Here is a 14790-nt window from a genome sequence, read left to right as displayed (position 1 = left end):
GTTTTGCAGGGAATCTATTATATTTACCCATGACACACTCTGCAGTTCTGTCACCAGTGTTATTTATTCGTATTGATACTGTTGTGTTCCTAACACAGATGAGACTGCACACAGGGAGGTTAAAGTAACAGTGACCTCAGTCTTTATTAAGACACTCCAGACTGTGGAATAGCCCTTAGGGGCCGGCTTATATACAGTGCTCCCAAAGGATGCTGGGATCCCTTGGGACTTCAGGGGATGCGCTCCCTGGTGGCGGAACATGGGAGTGCATGCTTTACAGATACACAACATCACTCCCCCCCCCCTCCCCCTCCCGCCACAAAGTCAAAGTGAAAACTATTTACATGGTGAGGTGGCCGGGAGCCTTTCTTTCCCTGGTGGACCGCCTCGGTACAAATGTCTGTTCTGGTGTGTTGGCTGTGCCCTCGCTGGGCTGCCGTGTTGTTGGCCCTGCTGGGTGAACCTGGCCTTGCTGGGCTGTTGGGTGTGATGGGTTTGATTTCCTGGTCCGGGTGGTGTCGTTGATCTTTTGGGTGTGTGTTGTGGGCTCGAAAAAGGTGGTGTCTACTGTGGGTTGTTCAGGGCAGTCTGTGAACCGCAGCCTCTTTTGGTTCAGGTGCTTTCTGCAAATTTGTCCATTGTCTAGTTTGACTATAAACACCCTACTTCCCTTCTTTAGCTATCACCGTGCCCGCGATCCACTTGGGACCATGTCCATAGTTTAGCACATACACAGGGTCATTCAGGTCAATTTCCCGTGACACAGTGGCGCGACCATTGTTTACATTTTGTTGCTCCCGCCTGCTCTCTACCTGATCATGCAGGTTGGGGTGAACCAGCGAGAGTCTGGTTTTAAGTGTCGTTTTCATGAGTAGCTCAGCCGGGGGCACCCCTGTGAGCAAGTGGGGTCTCGTGCGGTAGCTGAGCAGTACTCGGGACAGGCGGGTTTGGAGTGAGCCTTCTGTGACTCGTTTAAGGCTCTGTTTGATTGTTTGTACTGCCTGCCCATTGGAGGCTGGTTTAAACGGGGCCAAGGTGACATGTTTGATCCCATTGCGGGTCATCAATTCTTTAAATTCAGCACTGGTGAAACATGGCCCATTGTCACTGACCAGTATGTCAGGCAGGCCGTGGGTGGCAAACATGGCCCTCAGGCTTTCAATGGTGGCGGTGGCAGTGCTTCCCGACATAATTTCACATTCAATTCATTTTGGAAAGCATCCACCACCACCAGGAACATTTTACCGAGAAACGGGCCTGCATAGTCGACATGGATCCTCGACCATGGTCTGGAGGGCCAGGACCACAAACTTAGTGGTGCTGTTCTGGGCGTGTTGCTCAACTGAGCATACATGGGCATTGCCATACATAGGACTCTAAGTCAGAGTTGATACCGGGCCACCACACGTGGGATCTGGCTATCGCTTTCATCATTACTATACCCGGGTGTGTGCTGTGGAGATCCGAGATGAACGTCTCCCTGCCCTTTTTGGGTAGTACTACGCGATTACCCCACAACAGGCAGTCTGCCTGAACGGACAGCTTGTCCTTTCGCCGCTGGAACGGCTTGATTAGCTCTTGCATTTCAACGGGGATGCTGGTCCAGCTCCCATGCAGTACACAGTTTTTTTACTTGGGACAGCAGAGGATCTTGGCTGGTCCAAGTCCTAATTTGGCAGGCCGTGACAGGTGATTTATCATTTTCAAACGCTTCCATGACCATCAGCAAGTCTGCGGGCTGTGCCACCATCACCAAGTTTGCAGGCTGCGCCATTTCCACCACTGTGGTGGGCAATGGTAGCTGACTGAGAGCATCCGCACAGTTCTCGGTGCCTGGCCTGTGGCAGATGGTATAGTTATACGCTGATAGTGCGAGTGCCCACCTTTGTATGCGGGCTGAGACATTAGTATTTATCCCTTTGTTTTCAGCGAACAGGGATATGAGGGGCTTGTGATCGGTTTCCAGCTCAAATTTGAGGCCAAACAGGTACTGATGCATTTTCTTTACCCCGAACACACATGCTAATGCCTCTTTCTCAATTATGCTGTAGGCACTCTCGGCCTTAGACAAGCTCCTGGAGGCATAGGCGACAGATTGCAACTTCCCCGCAACGTTAGCTTCTTGTAATACACACCCTACTCCATATGACGACGCATCACATGCTAGCACAAGTCTTTTACATGGGTTATACAATACAAGCAGCTTGTTGGAGAATAAAATGTTTCTGGCTTTCTCAAAAGCAATTACTTGTTTTTTTTCCCCCCATACCCAGTTCTCACCTTTACGCAATAATACATGTAGGGGCTCTAAGAGGGTGCTTAACCCCGATAGGAAGTTACCAAAATAGATGAGGAGTCCCAGGAACGACCACAGTTCTGTGGCCTGGGCGCGTTGCTGCTAGCCTCTGACTTGGCGTCTGTGGGCCGAATGCCGTCCGCCGCGATCTTTCTCACCAAAAACTCCACTTGTGTTGCTATGAAGAGGCATTTCAACCTCTTCAGCCGCAGCCCTATGCGATCCAGTCGCTGGAGGACCTCCTCCAGGTTTTGTAGGTACTCGACGGTGTCCCGACCCATGACCAATATGTCGTCCTGAAAAACCACCGTGCGTGGTACCGACTTGAGTAGGCTCTCTGTTTCTCTGGAAGATCGCTGCAGCTGACTGAATTCAAAACGGGCATCTGTTGTAGACGAACAGTCCCTTGTGCGTGTTGATGCAGGTGAGGCCCTTCGAAGACTCCTCCAGCTCCTGCGTCATGTCGGCCGAAGTCAGGTCGAGCTTGGTGAACGTCTTGCTTCCTGCCAGTGTCGCAAATAGGTCATCTGCCTTAGGTAGCAGGTATTGGTCCTGTAGCGAGAAATGATTAATAGTTACTTTATAATCGCCACAAATCCTGACCGTGCCATCACTTTTGAGTACTGGAACAATCGGGCTGGCCCACTCGCTAAATTCCACTGGGGAGATGATGCCCTCGCGTTGCAGCCTGTCCAGCTCGATTTCCACTCTCTCCCTCCCCATGCGAGGTACTGCTCGCGCCTTGTGGTGGATGGGTCGTGCCTCTGGGACCAAGTGGATCCGCACCTTCGACCTGGAAAAGTTTCCAATGCCTGGCTCAAAAAGGGAAGGAATTTGTTAAGAAGCTGGGTACATGAGGCCTCATCGACATGTGATGGCGCTCGGATGTCATCCCAGTTCCAGTGGATTTTGCCCAACCAGCTCCTTCCAAGCAGTGTGGGGCCATCGCCCGGGACAATTCAGAGTGGCAGTTCGTGCACCGTGCCCTCGTAGGTGACCTTGACCATAGCGCTGCCCAGGACAGTGATGAGCTTTTTGGTATACGTTCTCAGTTTCGTGTGGATGGAGCTCAGGGCTGGTCTGAGTGCCTTGTTGCACCACAGTCTCTCAAACATCTTTTTACTCATGATGGATTGGCTAGCGCCAATGTCCAGTTCCATGGTTACGGGTAAGCCATTCAATTTTACATTTAGCATTATAGGTGGACATTTCGTCTCAAATGTGTGCACCCTGTGAACTTCAGCATCTGCCTCCTCTCTGAGGCTCGAAATTGCTTTGATCCACCATGGACCGATCTTCCTCTGCCATGTGGTGGTTAGCAGGTTTTGTAGAGCTTGCAGCTCGTCGGAGGTGCCCCATTGTTCCACAGCTCTTGAAAACATACCCTTTGACACGGCATGAATAGGCTGAATGGAAGCCTCCACAACGCCAACAAGGTGTGAATTGCCTTGCATTCATCCTTTGTTACGGACTCAGTCATCTGGGTCACCTGAGGCCTGCTGGCAGTTGCAGACTCGTGGTTTCTGCCCTGTACATTTCTGCTCACAAACACAGTTCCAGTTAATTTATGAACATTGCTAGGACTTGTGTGCTGAGAGATTTGTTTGGTGTGATCACTGGTGGACATAAACGCCTGTGCTATCGCAATGGCCTTACTGAGGGTCGGTGTCTCTACAGTCAGAAGTTTTCGTAGGATGGTCTCGTGGCCAATGCCCAGTACAAAAAAGTCTCTGAGCATTTGCTCCAGGTAGCCATCAAACTCACATTGCCCTGCAAGTCGCCTTAGCCCGGCGACGTAGCTCGCCACTTCCTGACCTTCAGATCACTGGCACGTGTAGAACCGATACCTCACCATCAGCACGCTCTCCCTCGGGTTAAGATGCTCCCGAACCAGAGTACACAGCTCCTCATACGACTTATCTGTGGGTTTCACTGGAACCAGAAGATTCTTCATGAGGCTGTAGGTCGGTGCCCCGCAGACTGTGAGGAGGACCGCTCTCCTTTTTGCAGCGCTTCCTTCTCCGTCCAGCTCGTTGGCTACAAAGTACTGGTCTAGCCATTCGACATAGGCTTCCCAGTCCTCCCCCTCCGAGAACTTCTCCAGGATGCCCACAGTTTGCTGCATCTTTGCGTTGGATTCGTATACTCGTCGCCAGTTGTTGTGTTTCTAACACAGATGAGACTGCACACAGGGAGGTTAAAGTAACAGTGACCTTGGTCTTTATTAAGACACTCCAGAGCGTGTAACTGGTCTTAGGGGCCGGCTTATATACAGTGCTCTCAAGGGATGCTGGGATCCCTTGGGACTTCAGGGGATGCACTCCCTGGTGGCGGAACATCGGAGTGCATGCTTTACAGATACACAAGATACCAAAGTGCTTTAAAGAATATTGCATATGATTGTTTAATGCACCGATACACTTACCGTGTCATGCTTTTTCAAATTGCTCCTAACTGCAGTAACCACCAGGACAGCACCCTAGTGTTATGCAAACTCAAGTTTAGAAAGACAGAATCTGTAATTGTGTAGCTGGGAGACTTTCACAATTCAAGTGGACACATTACAGAAATGTTATGCCTACCTTTCCAACTCATTGAATCATAAAGATCACAAAAATAAGTACATGTGAGGGAGGAAGAAATTCAGCCCAACCTTCAGTGGAAAACCTGTGATTCTGACATCCCCCTCCTCCCCGAATCACAGCATCTAACTGCCTCGTGACTTTCGCGTGAGTGTTGTACCAACTGAGAGTTCAGTAATGAGCAGGAGGTAGTAGGTCAGAGTCAGAGACATCTTGGCATCTGACCAAGGTGGGGTTAGGCTTCTGATGGAATACAGTAGAAATGTTCAGCTTCAGACAGGCAGATTGAGGGATGAGTTCAGGAAACTGCACTGGCAGAGGGGGAAAGCATGGAAGGAAAGAATGTTTAGCAATGCTATGCAGAGAAGATACACACCAATAGGGAAGGAGGATAATGTTTTATGTTTTGATGTGATTAAATCTGTAGAGTACATGATAGAATACTTGGCCCATCCGTCCCAAAAAGCTTTGATTAAAGCCCCCCAATGCTGCAGAATGTCGAAGCGTTTGTCCTTGTGGGTATATTAGTTGCACTAAGGAACCCACGTATAAAGTTAATTCCATGTTCCCATTCATTGCATAGAAACATAGAAAATAGGTGCAGGAGTAGGCCATTCGGCCCTTCGAGCCTTCACTACCATTCAATATGATCATGGCTGATCATGCAACTTCAGTACCCCATTCCTGCTTTCTCTCCATACTCCTTGATCCCTTTAGCCATCGGTCTCTAGGTTCTGATACCATCGCGTCGTATTATTCCGATCAAGGATTTATTGGCCAATGAAACGGCCCTTTCTGGATCACCATGCCCCTAAAATTCAAACCGAACAAACTAGCGCATAACAAATAAAAGCACAAATCGGGCTGAGTTGTCTGGACTTTGAGGCCTGGTTACCAGGGCTCAGGGGCAATGCGTTGGACATTCCTGCCCCAGTGAGTTTACAAGAATGAGAGGTGATCTCATTGAAACATGTCAGATTCTGAGGGGGATTGGCAGGGTAGATGCTGGAAGGTTGTTTCCCCTGGTTGGGGAGTCTAGAACTGGGGGGGGGGGGGCAGTGTCTCAGGATAAGGGGTTGACCAATTAAGACTGAGATAGGGAGGAATTTCTTCACTCAGGGCTGTGAATCTTTGGAATTCTCTGTCCCAAAGGGCTATGGATGCTGAGGTCGTTGTATATTCAAGGCTAAGTTTGATAGATTTTTGGACTCTAGGGAATCAAAGAATAGGACGGAAAAGTGGAGTTGAGGTTTAAGATCAACCATGATCTCATTTAATGGCGGAGCAGGCTCGAAGGGCCGAGTGGCCGACTCCTCCTATTTCTTGTGTTCTTATGAGTAAATGCACTGCCTGATGATAGTAATAAGCCACTCAAAGCAATAGGTCAAAGGCTAATCCCTACTTTGTGCAGAGTCAGGTCAACAGTAAGCGTACTACAATTGGCTTCAGCGGCCCCAGGCTAGGGAGTGTAAAAAATCAGTCCGAGTTCTCACTCCTGATCTCTTAAACCAGTGCGAATCTTTGATCTCAGTGGGCTGGAATACAAAAGGGAGGAAGTGATGCCTCGGTTGTACAGAGCTTTGGTCAGACTCCATCTGGAGCACTGCGTTCAGATTTGGGCACTGCACCTCAGGGAGGATATACTGACCTTGGAGGGGCTGCAGTGCAGATTCACCAGAATGATACTGGGGCTAAAAGGGTTACATTATGAGGATAGGTTGCATAAACTTGGCTTGCATTCCCCTTGAGTTTAGAAGATTAAAGGACGATCCAATCGAGTGGCTTAAAATGTTAAAAGTATTCGATAGGGTAGATCTGGTGGAGGAATCTAGAATAAGGCGGCACAATCTTAAAATTAAAGCAAGGTCATTTCGGAGTGAAAGCACTTCAGACAAGGGTAGAGCAAATCTGGAATTCTATCCACCTGTGGATGCTGGGGAACAATTGGATCTTTCAGCACTGAGGTCCACGGATGTTTGTTGCATAAAGGTTAATTTGTTCCTGGGAAGGAGCCAAGCCATTCAATTCAAATCTTTCTTATATTTAAAAAAAAAATTGGCAGCTCTATTTCAATTTGAAATGTTTATTCTCCATTGTTCTTCAAAGGACAAGAAATTAAAAATATAGCTGAATTTTCCAAAATTCAGTCATCCTCCTTATGCCATTATAGAGAGAGAGAGTTAGAATTAACAGCACAGGCCATTCGGCCCAACTGGTCCACACCGGTGTTTATGCTCCACACCGGCTTCCTCCCACCCCCCCATCGTCTCACCCTATCAACATATCCTTCTATTCCTTTCTTGTGTTGATCTAACTTCCCCTTAAATGCATCAATGCTATTCGCCTCAATCCCTCCCTGTGGCAGCGAGTTCCACATTCTCACCGCTCTCTGGGTAAAGACCTTTGAATTCCCTATTGGATTTATTAGAGACTATCTTATATTGATGGCCACTAGTTCTGGTCTCACCCACAAGTGGAAACATCTTCTTTACGTCTACCCTATCAAACCCTTTCATAATATTAAAGACCTCTATCACATCACCCCTCAGTCTTCTCTTTTCAAGAGAAAAAAGCCCCAGCCTGTTCAGTCTTTCCTGATGGCTATGACCTCAGTTGGAGATGGATGGCTGAGTGAAAGGTTATCAGTTATGCTGCCACTTGAGTTATTGCTTGTTTCTGGCCATTTTGGTGCAGGAGTCGCAACAGATTGTTAATTCTCTACAGTTGGAGAAGAACGAGTGATGATCACAAATCTGTTTGGTGCTTGCTTATTATCTATTGATTATCTATTATTAGTAAATCTGTTTGGCAGTTCAGAGCTTGCTCCATGAACTGATGGTGTTTATTCTTAAGAAGTCAAAGAAAGTCGCATGTGGACACGTGATCTATCCAGTTATGGAATAAATGAGGATGTCTAAGATTCCCTGGCTCGCTAGGTAGTGGGTCGTAAGGAACGAGCAAGTGTTTCTCACTGAGGAAAATATGAGGTAAAGTGCCAAAAATGTAATAATATTAGCAGCCTGGTCGTCTCAGTTCTGAGCACAATGTAGATCTAGATTCTCCTAGGTCTCGATGTTTTCACTCCTTCACTAAACACATTAAACCTGGCCCCATGCATCGTACTGGTTCAGTGCTGAAAACAACAAATGCCTTGTTAAGCACTACTTTCAGAGCTGCCCTTACTAGAATTAAGCACAATTCTACTTTTCCCCCAGACAGCTAAATGATGTTCATTCACGCTGTGATGTCTTAGCATCCCAGCTCGCCATCTCTTCCCCCTCCCGAAATAGCCTGACCGTGACACGAGTCTGTAAATGTAAAGCGGGGCGTGTGGTGCGTGGAATTTGCTCTCCCAAAGCTGGATTTAAATACAAATCCATAATGTAAAGATGCCTTTGTTCTAGAGGCAACATCATTTTAAAAAGGGACAGAAAGCAGTCACTTGATGTTCAATAATCACTTTCCAATCTGTACAGTTCCCTCAGCAAACAATTAAGCGCTGAGCCGAGCCTCTCTTTAATTAACAGGAGAACTTTGTGGCCTTAAAAGGGACCCAGATCCATCTTAGTAGCGGAGTGAAGTGTCGTGCGTTACATTGTGCAACAACCATGTCCCTATAAAAATGCATAATGAGTGATGGCAGAGGTGTTCTGCTAGAATGTCAGAGAATGCAATTTGCACAGATTGAATTTAGCAAATTCTCAGCTGCTCTTGGTGTCAGTGGGCTCTTGTGAGTGCACAGTACAACTTTTTATTTTGCAGAAGTATATTGTACATTGCGTGCCTCGTCAGGTGTCTGGGTGTAGGATTGTGTGAAGTTACATTTAGCCTTTAAATATTTACATTGTAGTTTCTTTATAGTTTGAGTTTTGGGTGTGGAACCTGAGGGCAGATTGGCACAGATCTGAGCGGTTTATTTCTCCTCTGACTCTTCTCCCTAACCTCCCTCTCTGCTTCCGAAGGTGATGACTTGTCCTGGTGTGCAGCCATATGCTGCCATCTGTCTATCTTTCTTCATGTGGACTGTTTCCAGAAGGGGTGTGTGTGTGTGGCAGCACAGTGGAGATTAGGAACAGAGTAAAAATGAATGTATAGTGGTAGGGGACAGTATAGTTGGGGAGATAGATACTGTTCAATTCAGCTTAGAACGTGAGTCCCGAAGGCTGTGTTGCCTGTCTGGTGCCAGGGTTAAGGACATCTCCTCGGGGCTGGAGAGAAACTTGGGAAGGGGAAAGATCCAGTTGTCGTGGTCCATGAAGGTACCAATTACATAGGTAGTACAAAGAAAGAGGTTCTGAGAGAGTAGCTATGGGTTTCACTTGAACCTTGCTGGGACCAGTATCCTGGCGAATCGACTAACTAGGGCTGTGGATAGGGCTTTAAACCAAATGAGGGGAAATTTAGAAAGTTAAAGAGAAAGGACAAGGCAATAGTGCAGGTAGCGATATGCGTAATGATAACCAGAGAGTGACAGGAAGGGACAGAGCATAAGAGTGCTCCGGCAAATAGGGTCAGAATAGGGAAAATGGTAAAAAGGCAAAATTAAAGGCTCGTTATCTGAATGCATGCAACATTCGTAACAAGATAGATGAATTGATGGCACAAATAGAAATAAATGGTTATGATCTGATAGCCATTACAGAGACGTGGTTGCAAGGTGACCAAGGCTGGGAGTCAGAAAGGAAAAGGAGATGGAGTAATTCTGTTAATACAGGATGAGATCAGTGCCATAATGAGAACTGATATTGGCTCAGAAGATCAAGATGTAGAATCAATTTGGGTGGAGATAAGAAATAGCAAGGGAAAGAAGTCACTGGTGGGAGCGGTCTACAGGCTACTTAACAGTAGCCACACTGTAGGACAAAGTATACATCAAGAAATAATGATGGCTTGTAAGAGAGGTACCGCAATAATCACGGGCAACTTTAATCTTCATATAGATTAGACAAATCAAATTGCCAAAGGCAGCCTTGAGGAAGAGTTCATAGTGTATTAGGGACAGTTTCTTGGAACAATATGTTGTGGAACCAACCAGGGATCTGGTAATGTGTAATGAGACTGGATTAATTAATGATCTCATAGTAAAGGATCCTCCAGGGAAGAGTGATCACAACATGATAGAATTTCACATTCAGTTTGAGGGTGAAAAACTTGGGTCTGAAACAAGTGTTTTAAGCCTAAATAAAGACGATTATAAAAGTATGAAGACCGAGTTGTCTAAAATGCCTAAAGTTCTCTAAAAAGAAATTAAAAGGTTAGATGGTAAATAAGCAGCGACAGACATTTAAGGAGATATTTCATGATTCTCAGCAGATATATTCCATTGAGAAAGAAAGACTCTACGCGAAGGATGAACCATCCATGGTTAACTAAGGAAGTTAAGGACGGTATCAAATTGAAAGAAGACATAAAAGATTAGTGGTTGGTAGAAGATTGGGAAACCGGTAAAGGATGACTTAAAACAATAAAGAGGGAGAAAATAGATTGAGAGTAAATTAACAAGAAATATAAAAATAGACAGTAAGAACTTCAAGTATATAAAAAGGAAGAGAGTGGCTAAAGCAAATGTTGGTCCCTTAGAGGATGAGACTGGAGAATTAATAATGTGAATCAAGGAAATGGCAGAGACTTTGAACAAATATTTTGTATCGGTCTTCTCGGTAGAAGACACTAAAAGCATCCCAATAATACAGGAAACTCTCGTTTATCCAGATACAAATTTAACGGAAAACCCGTCGTAACGGAATTTAAAATATTGCGTCGCCACTTCTCACTGGCTGGCGGCCCTGCACGTACACTTCGACATACATCATATCCAGATCCTTCTGTTACAAATTCACGAACAGTTACACAACGTGACACTCACCATGAGCAAGGACTCAGAAAATCTACTCAGAAAAACTGAATACACAAGTACACCTTCCCCTGCCCTTGCTTTGCTGATTGTGTGTGTGTGTGTGTGTGTGTGTGCGTGCTGCTGCAGCCGCTGTCTCTCGCGTTGGGAACGGGGGCAGTGTTGGCACCGGGTTCCAGGCACAACGCAGCCCAGAGAGTGCGCTCCTGAACCGCGGAGCTAGACAATCTCCTCCTCGAGGCCACTTGCAGCCACTCCCAGTGCAGCATTCGTCCCTCCACGATTACAGTCCGGGGGAAGTACATGCACGCTGGCAACTCGATCCCTTTTCTTCTGCAGAAACTATTGTCACGCATGAACTGTTTGCCTCGCACGTTCTCACATTGAAACCACTCGGAACTCTTCTTGCAATTAGTTACTTCCGATGCAGCGACTATTAAGTAGGCAATCACTAACATACCCGTGGGAATTTTGATTTCCAATGAGTTGTTAAATATATATCCAAAGATTAACTTTAAAATGTAAACTCGCCCTATCGGAAAATTCGTTTGCCCGGAATTGCCAAATCCCCGAGCGATCTGGATAAACGAGCGTTTCCTGTAGTAGAAAATTATGGGAAAGCGGGAGGAAATTAAAACAATCGTTATCACTAAAGAAAAAGCACTAGGTAAACTAATGGGACTAAAGGCTGACAAGTCCCCTGGACCTGATGGTCTGCATCCTAGAGTCTTAAAAGAAGTGGCTGCAGAGATAGTGGATGCATTGGTTATAATCTACCAAAATTGCTAGGATTCTGGAAATGTCCCAGCGATTGGAAAACCACAAATATAACGCCCCTATTCAAGAAAGGAGACAGACGGAAAGCAAGAAACTATAGGCTAGTTGGTCTTGACATCTGTCATTGGGAGTCCATTATTAAGGAAGTAGCTGCAAGACATTTGAAAAATCATAATACAATCAGGCAGAGTCAACATGGCTTTATGAAAGGGAAATCATGTTTGACAAATTTGCTAGAGTTCTTTGAGGATGTAACGAGCAGGGTGGATAAAGGGGAGCTGGTAGATGTAGTGTATTTGGAATTCCGGAAGGCATTTGATAAAGTTACATAAAAGGTTACTACACAAGGTAAGAGCTCATGGAGTTGAGGGTAATATATTAGCATCGAAAAAGGATTGGCTAACTAACAGAACACAGAGTTGGGATAAATGGGTCTTTTTCAGGTTGGCAAACTGTAAATAGTAGGGTACCACAGGGATCAATGCTGGGGCCTCAGCTATTTACAATCTATATTAATGACTTGGATGAAGGGAACGAGTGTACTGTAGTCAAATTTGCTGATGATACAAAGATAGGTGGGAAAGCAAGTTGTGAGGAGGACACAGTGTTTGCAAAGGGATATGGGGCTCAATTTTCTCCAATGCCGTTGTTTGACGTACTGCAAGAGTTACACCTGTTTTTTTTTTTGGGCCCCGACTTCTCCAAAAAAAAACCTAGCCAGTTCCCCCATTCTATTTTTTGAATTTGGCGACGCGCAGTCTGCCCTTTGGTTTCGGGGGGTGGAGCCTAATGTCTGCATCGGAAAAACGATGCCCCCTCTTCTGTGCATGCGCGGGGGAAAAAAGACGTTTTTGACGTGATTGCTATGGGCTTGCATGCCCAGTACAGCTCCCGGTCTCTATTCGGCCATTTTTAAAGAGCCAGTTGTGTGTGGGAACTTTTAATTCCCATTGGAAAAATCGGAATGCAATACAAGATGCAAAGCAGCTCAAGGACGAAGAATTTCTTACAGGATGAAGTGGAGGCACTGGTTACTGTAATTGAGGCCAGATGGCACGAGCTGGACACCAACAGAGGTCACATAAAAGTTTCACCAAAAGAAATGAAGAAATGCTGGAACCAACTTGCAGAAGATTACTGTGCAATGGTGACCATCCAGAGATCTGGAGGCCAGAGTAAAAAGAAGTGGCAGGACCTTGTCAAGTAGTTAGTGTAAGTAATATTTTCATTTATTCAATGGAATTGTAAATGAAACCATCTGTATATGTCCCATCCAGCAGAAAGACACCCTCTCTAAAAAGTTATATTTTCATCTTTGCAGAGGAAGGTGGTACACAACAAAAGGGAAAGAACGCGAAGGGAGGAGGCCCGGAAAATCTGCAACCACTGACACCCTTGGAAGAGAGGGTCGCTGCTTTAATGGGTCCTGTCTGGAGAAAAGCAACCACCTCTGCACAAACTGACCCATACTTGAAGGAGAGGGTAAGTCCTGCAAATTCCACAGTTTGGCTTTCCTAAATGTTAAGTACTGCGCGGGCTAGCCATGTTTCGGTTCATGGGGATGTCTCCCTCAGCTACACTTCGGTTGATGCAATGTATTATCATTCATTGTGGTCCTTCAAATGAGCCTGCTGTGTCTGCACTGTGTGCCTACTCATACCATCCTGCTCTCTCTTCTGCTGTTAACCATTTGTCTGTTCTGTTATATTTTGCAGAACTTGAGGCCAACCCTGACTAGGCTGAAGCTGATGCAGAAGATGATTCAGCCGCAGATGAGCCTAAAGAGGAGAACATCTTCCAATCCCACCTTCCAGACCAAGAGTATGGGGGTGAGGGGGAGGGGATGGATGAAGCCCCCACTGTTGGACTCACTCTGCAGGAGGTGGAGGTGCCGCCCATTGAGGTGCCAGCCCCATTCCTGAGTGGTATGAGTGTTGGTGGGACATTCCATGGTTTTCCACAGTCTGAGGCTAAGGATTCCAGTGGGATGCTGCAAGGCACATCCAGGGCCCCACTGTCTGAGGCTGCGGGTCCCAGTGGGATGCAGCGAACCACACCACACCCAGGATGAGGAGGAGAAGGAGCGCTCGACAATGCTCTCCTGAGGTGCAGGATCTAACAGATGTGGTTCAGATGATGGCAATGAGTGCGGAGAGCGTTGACCTTACACGATCACTCCTGGACACCATCAGTGGGATGGGTGATGAGGTATCGGGACTGTCGGGAGAAGTAACAACACTCTCTCGAGAAATGGGAACACTGTCTGGGAACATGAGGGAGGGAATGTCGCAGGCAGCTGATACACTGTCTGGGCACATGAGGGAGGGAATGTTCCAGGCAACTCATGCGCTGTCAGTCAACATGAGGGAGGGAATGTTGCAGGTAGTTGACACACTGTCGGCAAACATGAGGGAAGGGAATGTCGGAGTTCGCTGCTGCAATAAGAGAACACGCCCAGACCCTGCGCCCATTGACAGAATCAACTGTTACGCCCACTCCAATCCCCAGACCAGCATCTGAAGAGGCCCAAGCCGGGCCTTCCACATTACCACCTGCCCACTATTCACCACCCCCCCCCCCCCCCCCCACCCTTCATCAATAAATGCGCATTACCCGAGATGTTCGAAAGAATAAGCTTGGTACCAACCCAAGAAATGTTGCGCCACCGCCTGCGAGTAGGGATGGAGTCAATAAGACTAAGCGTAGTGGGCGGTCTTAGAATAAGGTGGAGGAGAAATGGATGCAGCCTTTTTTTGCTGTTGTTGTTATTATTGTTGTTACTGCTGTAACTGTTCTCAAATTTAAAGTTTTTTGTAAGTTATGTAAATTTACAAGTTTAAAAGTAACTGAATACTTTAAAGTTTGATACAAGAATATTTTTATTAAAGTTAAGTACAAACACGTTAAACTTTTGAATAAAATATATTTTAAATTATAACTGAATCATTACCATTATTTGTTCCATCAACACAACACAACATTACCGAACAGATCCAAACAGTAAACATGGTCCATTTGGAATAGTTGCCGCTGAGCCTTCAGGCAGCAAAGCGTTCACGGATGAGCTCATGGATGAGCTGCTGGCGCAAGGCTCGAGCAATCGTTAAAGGGGCACGACGGCCCGCCATCGTGCTCCGGGTTCAGGTCGTTGCGTGGTTTCTTCCTCCTCGTCCTCCTCCTCCACGTCATCTGCATCTTCCTCCATCATCAGCCAAACTCACCTCAGGTGGGTCTTCTACTACCAGCTGCTGCTGTCTCATGGTGGCTAAGTTATGCAGCAC

The 14790-nt window shown here is 46.5% G+C and overlaps 1 long non-coding RNA gene across 1 annotated transcript in view; it reads left to right on the top strand.

Moving 5' to 3' along the window:
* LOC139278378 (uncharacterized) overlaps positions 1 to 12968 on the top strand; it is a 14409-nt gene extending 1441 nt beyond the window's left edge. The window contains exons 2-3 of the long non-coding RNA XR_011596251.1: positions 12522 to 12721; positions 12831 to 12968. This is a non-coding gene — a long non-coding RNA (uncharacterized lncRNA). The remainder of the gene's footprint in view (positions 1 to 12521; positions 12722 to 12830) is intronic.
* Positions 12969 to 14790: the final 1822 nt, after the last annotated feature.

Source organism: Pristiophorus japonicus, chromosome 13, assembly GCF_044704955.1.
Source record: "Pristiophorus japonicus isolate sPriJap1 chromosome 13, sPriJap1.hap1, whole genome shotgun sequence".
Lineage (NCBI taxonomy): Eukaryota > Metazoa > Chordata > Chondrichthyes > Pristiophoridae > Pristiophorus > Pristiophorus japonicus.
Note: the sequence above shows the minus strand (reverse complement) of the source record. Positions and strands in the feature narration are given on the sequence as shown.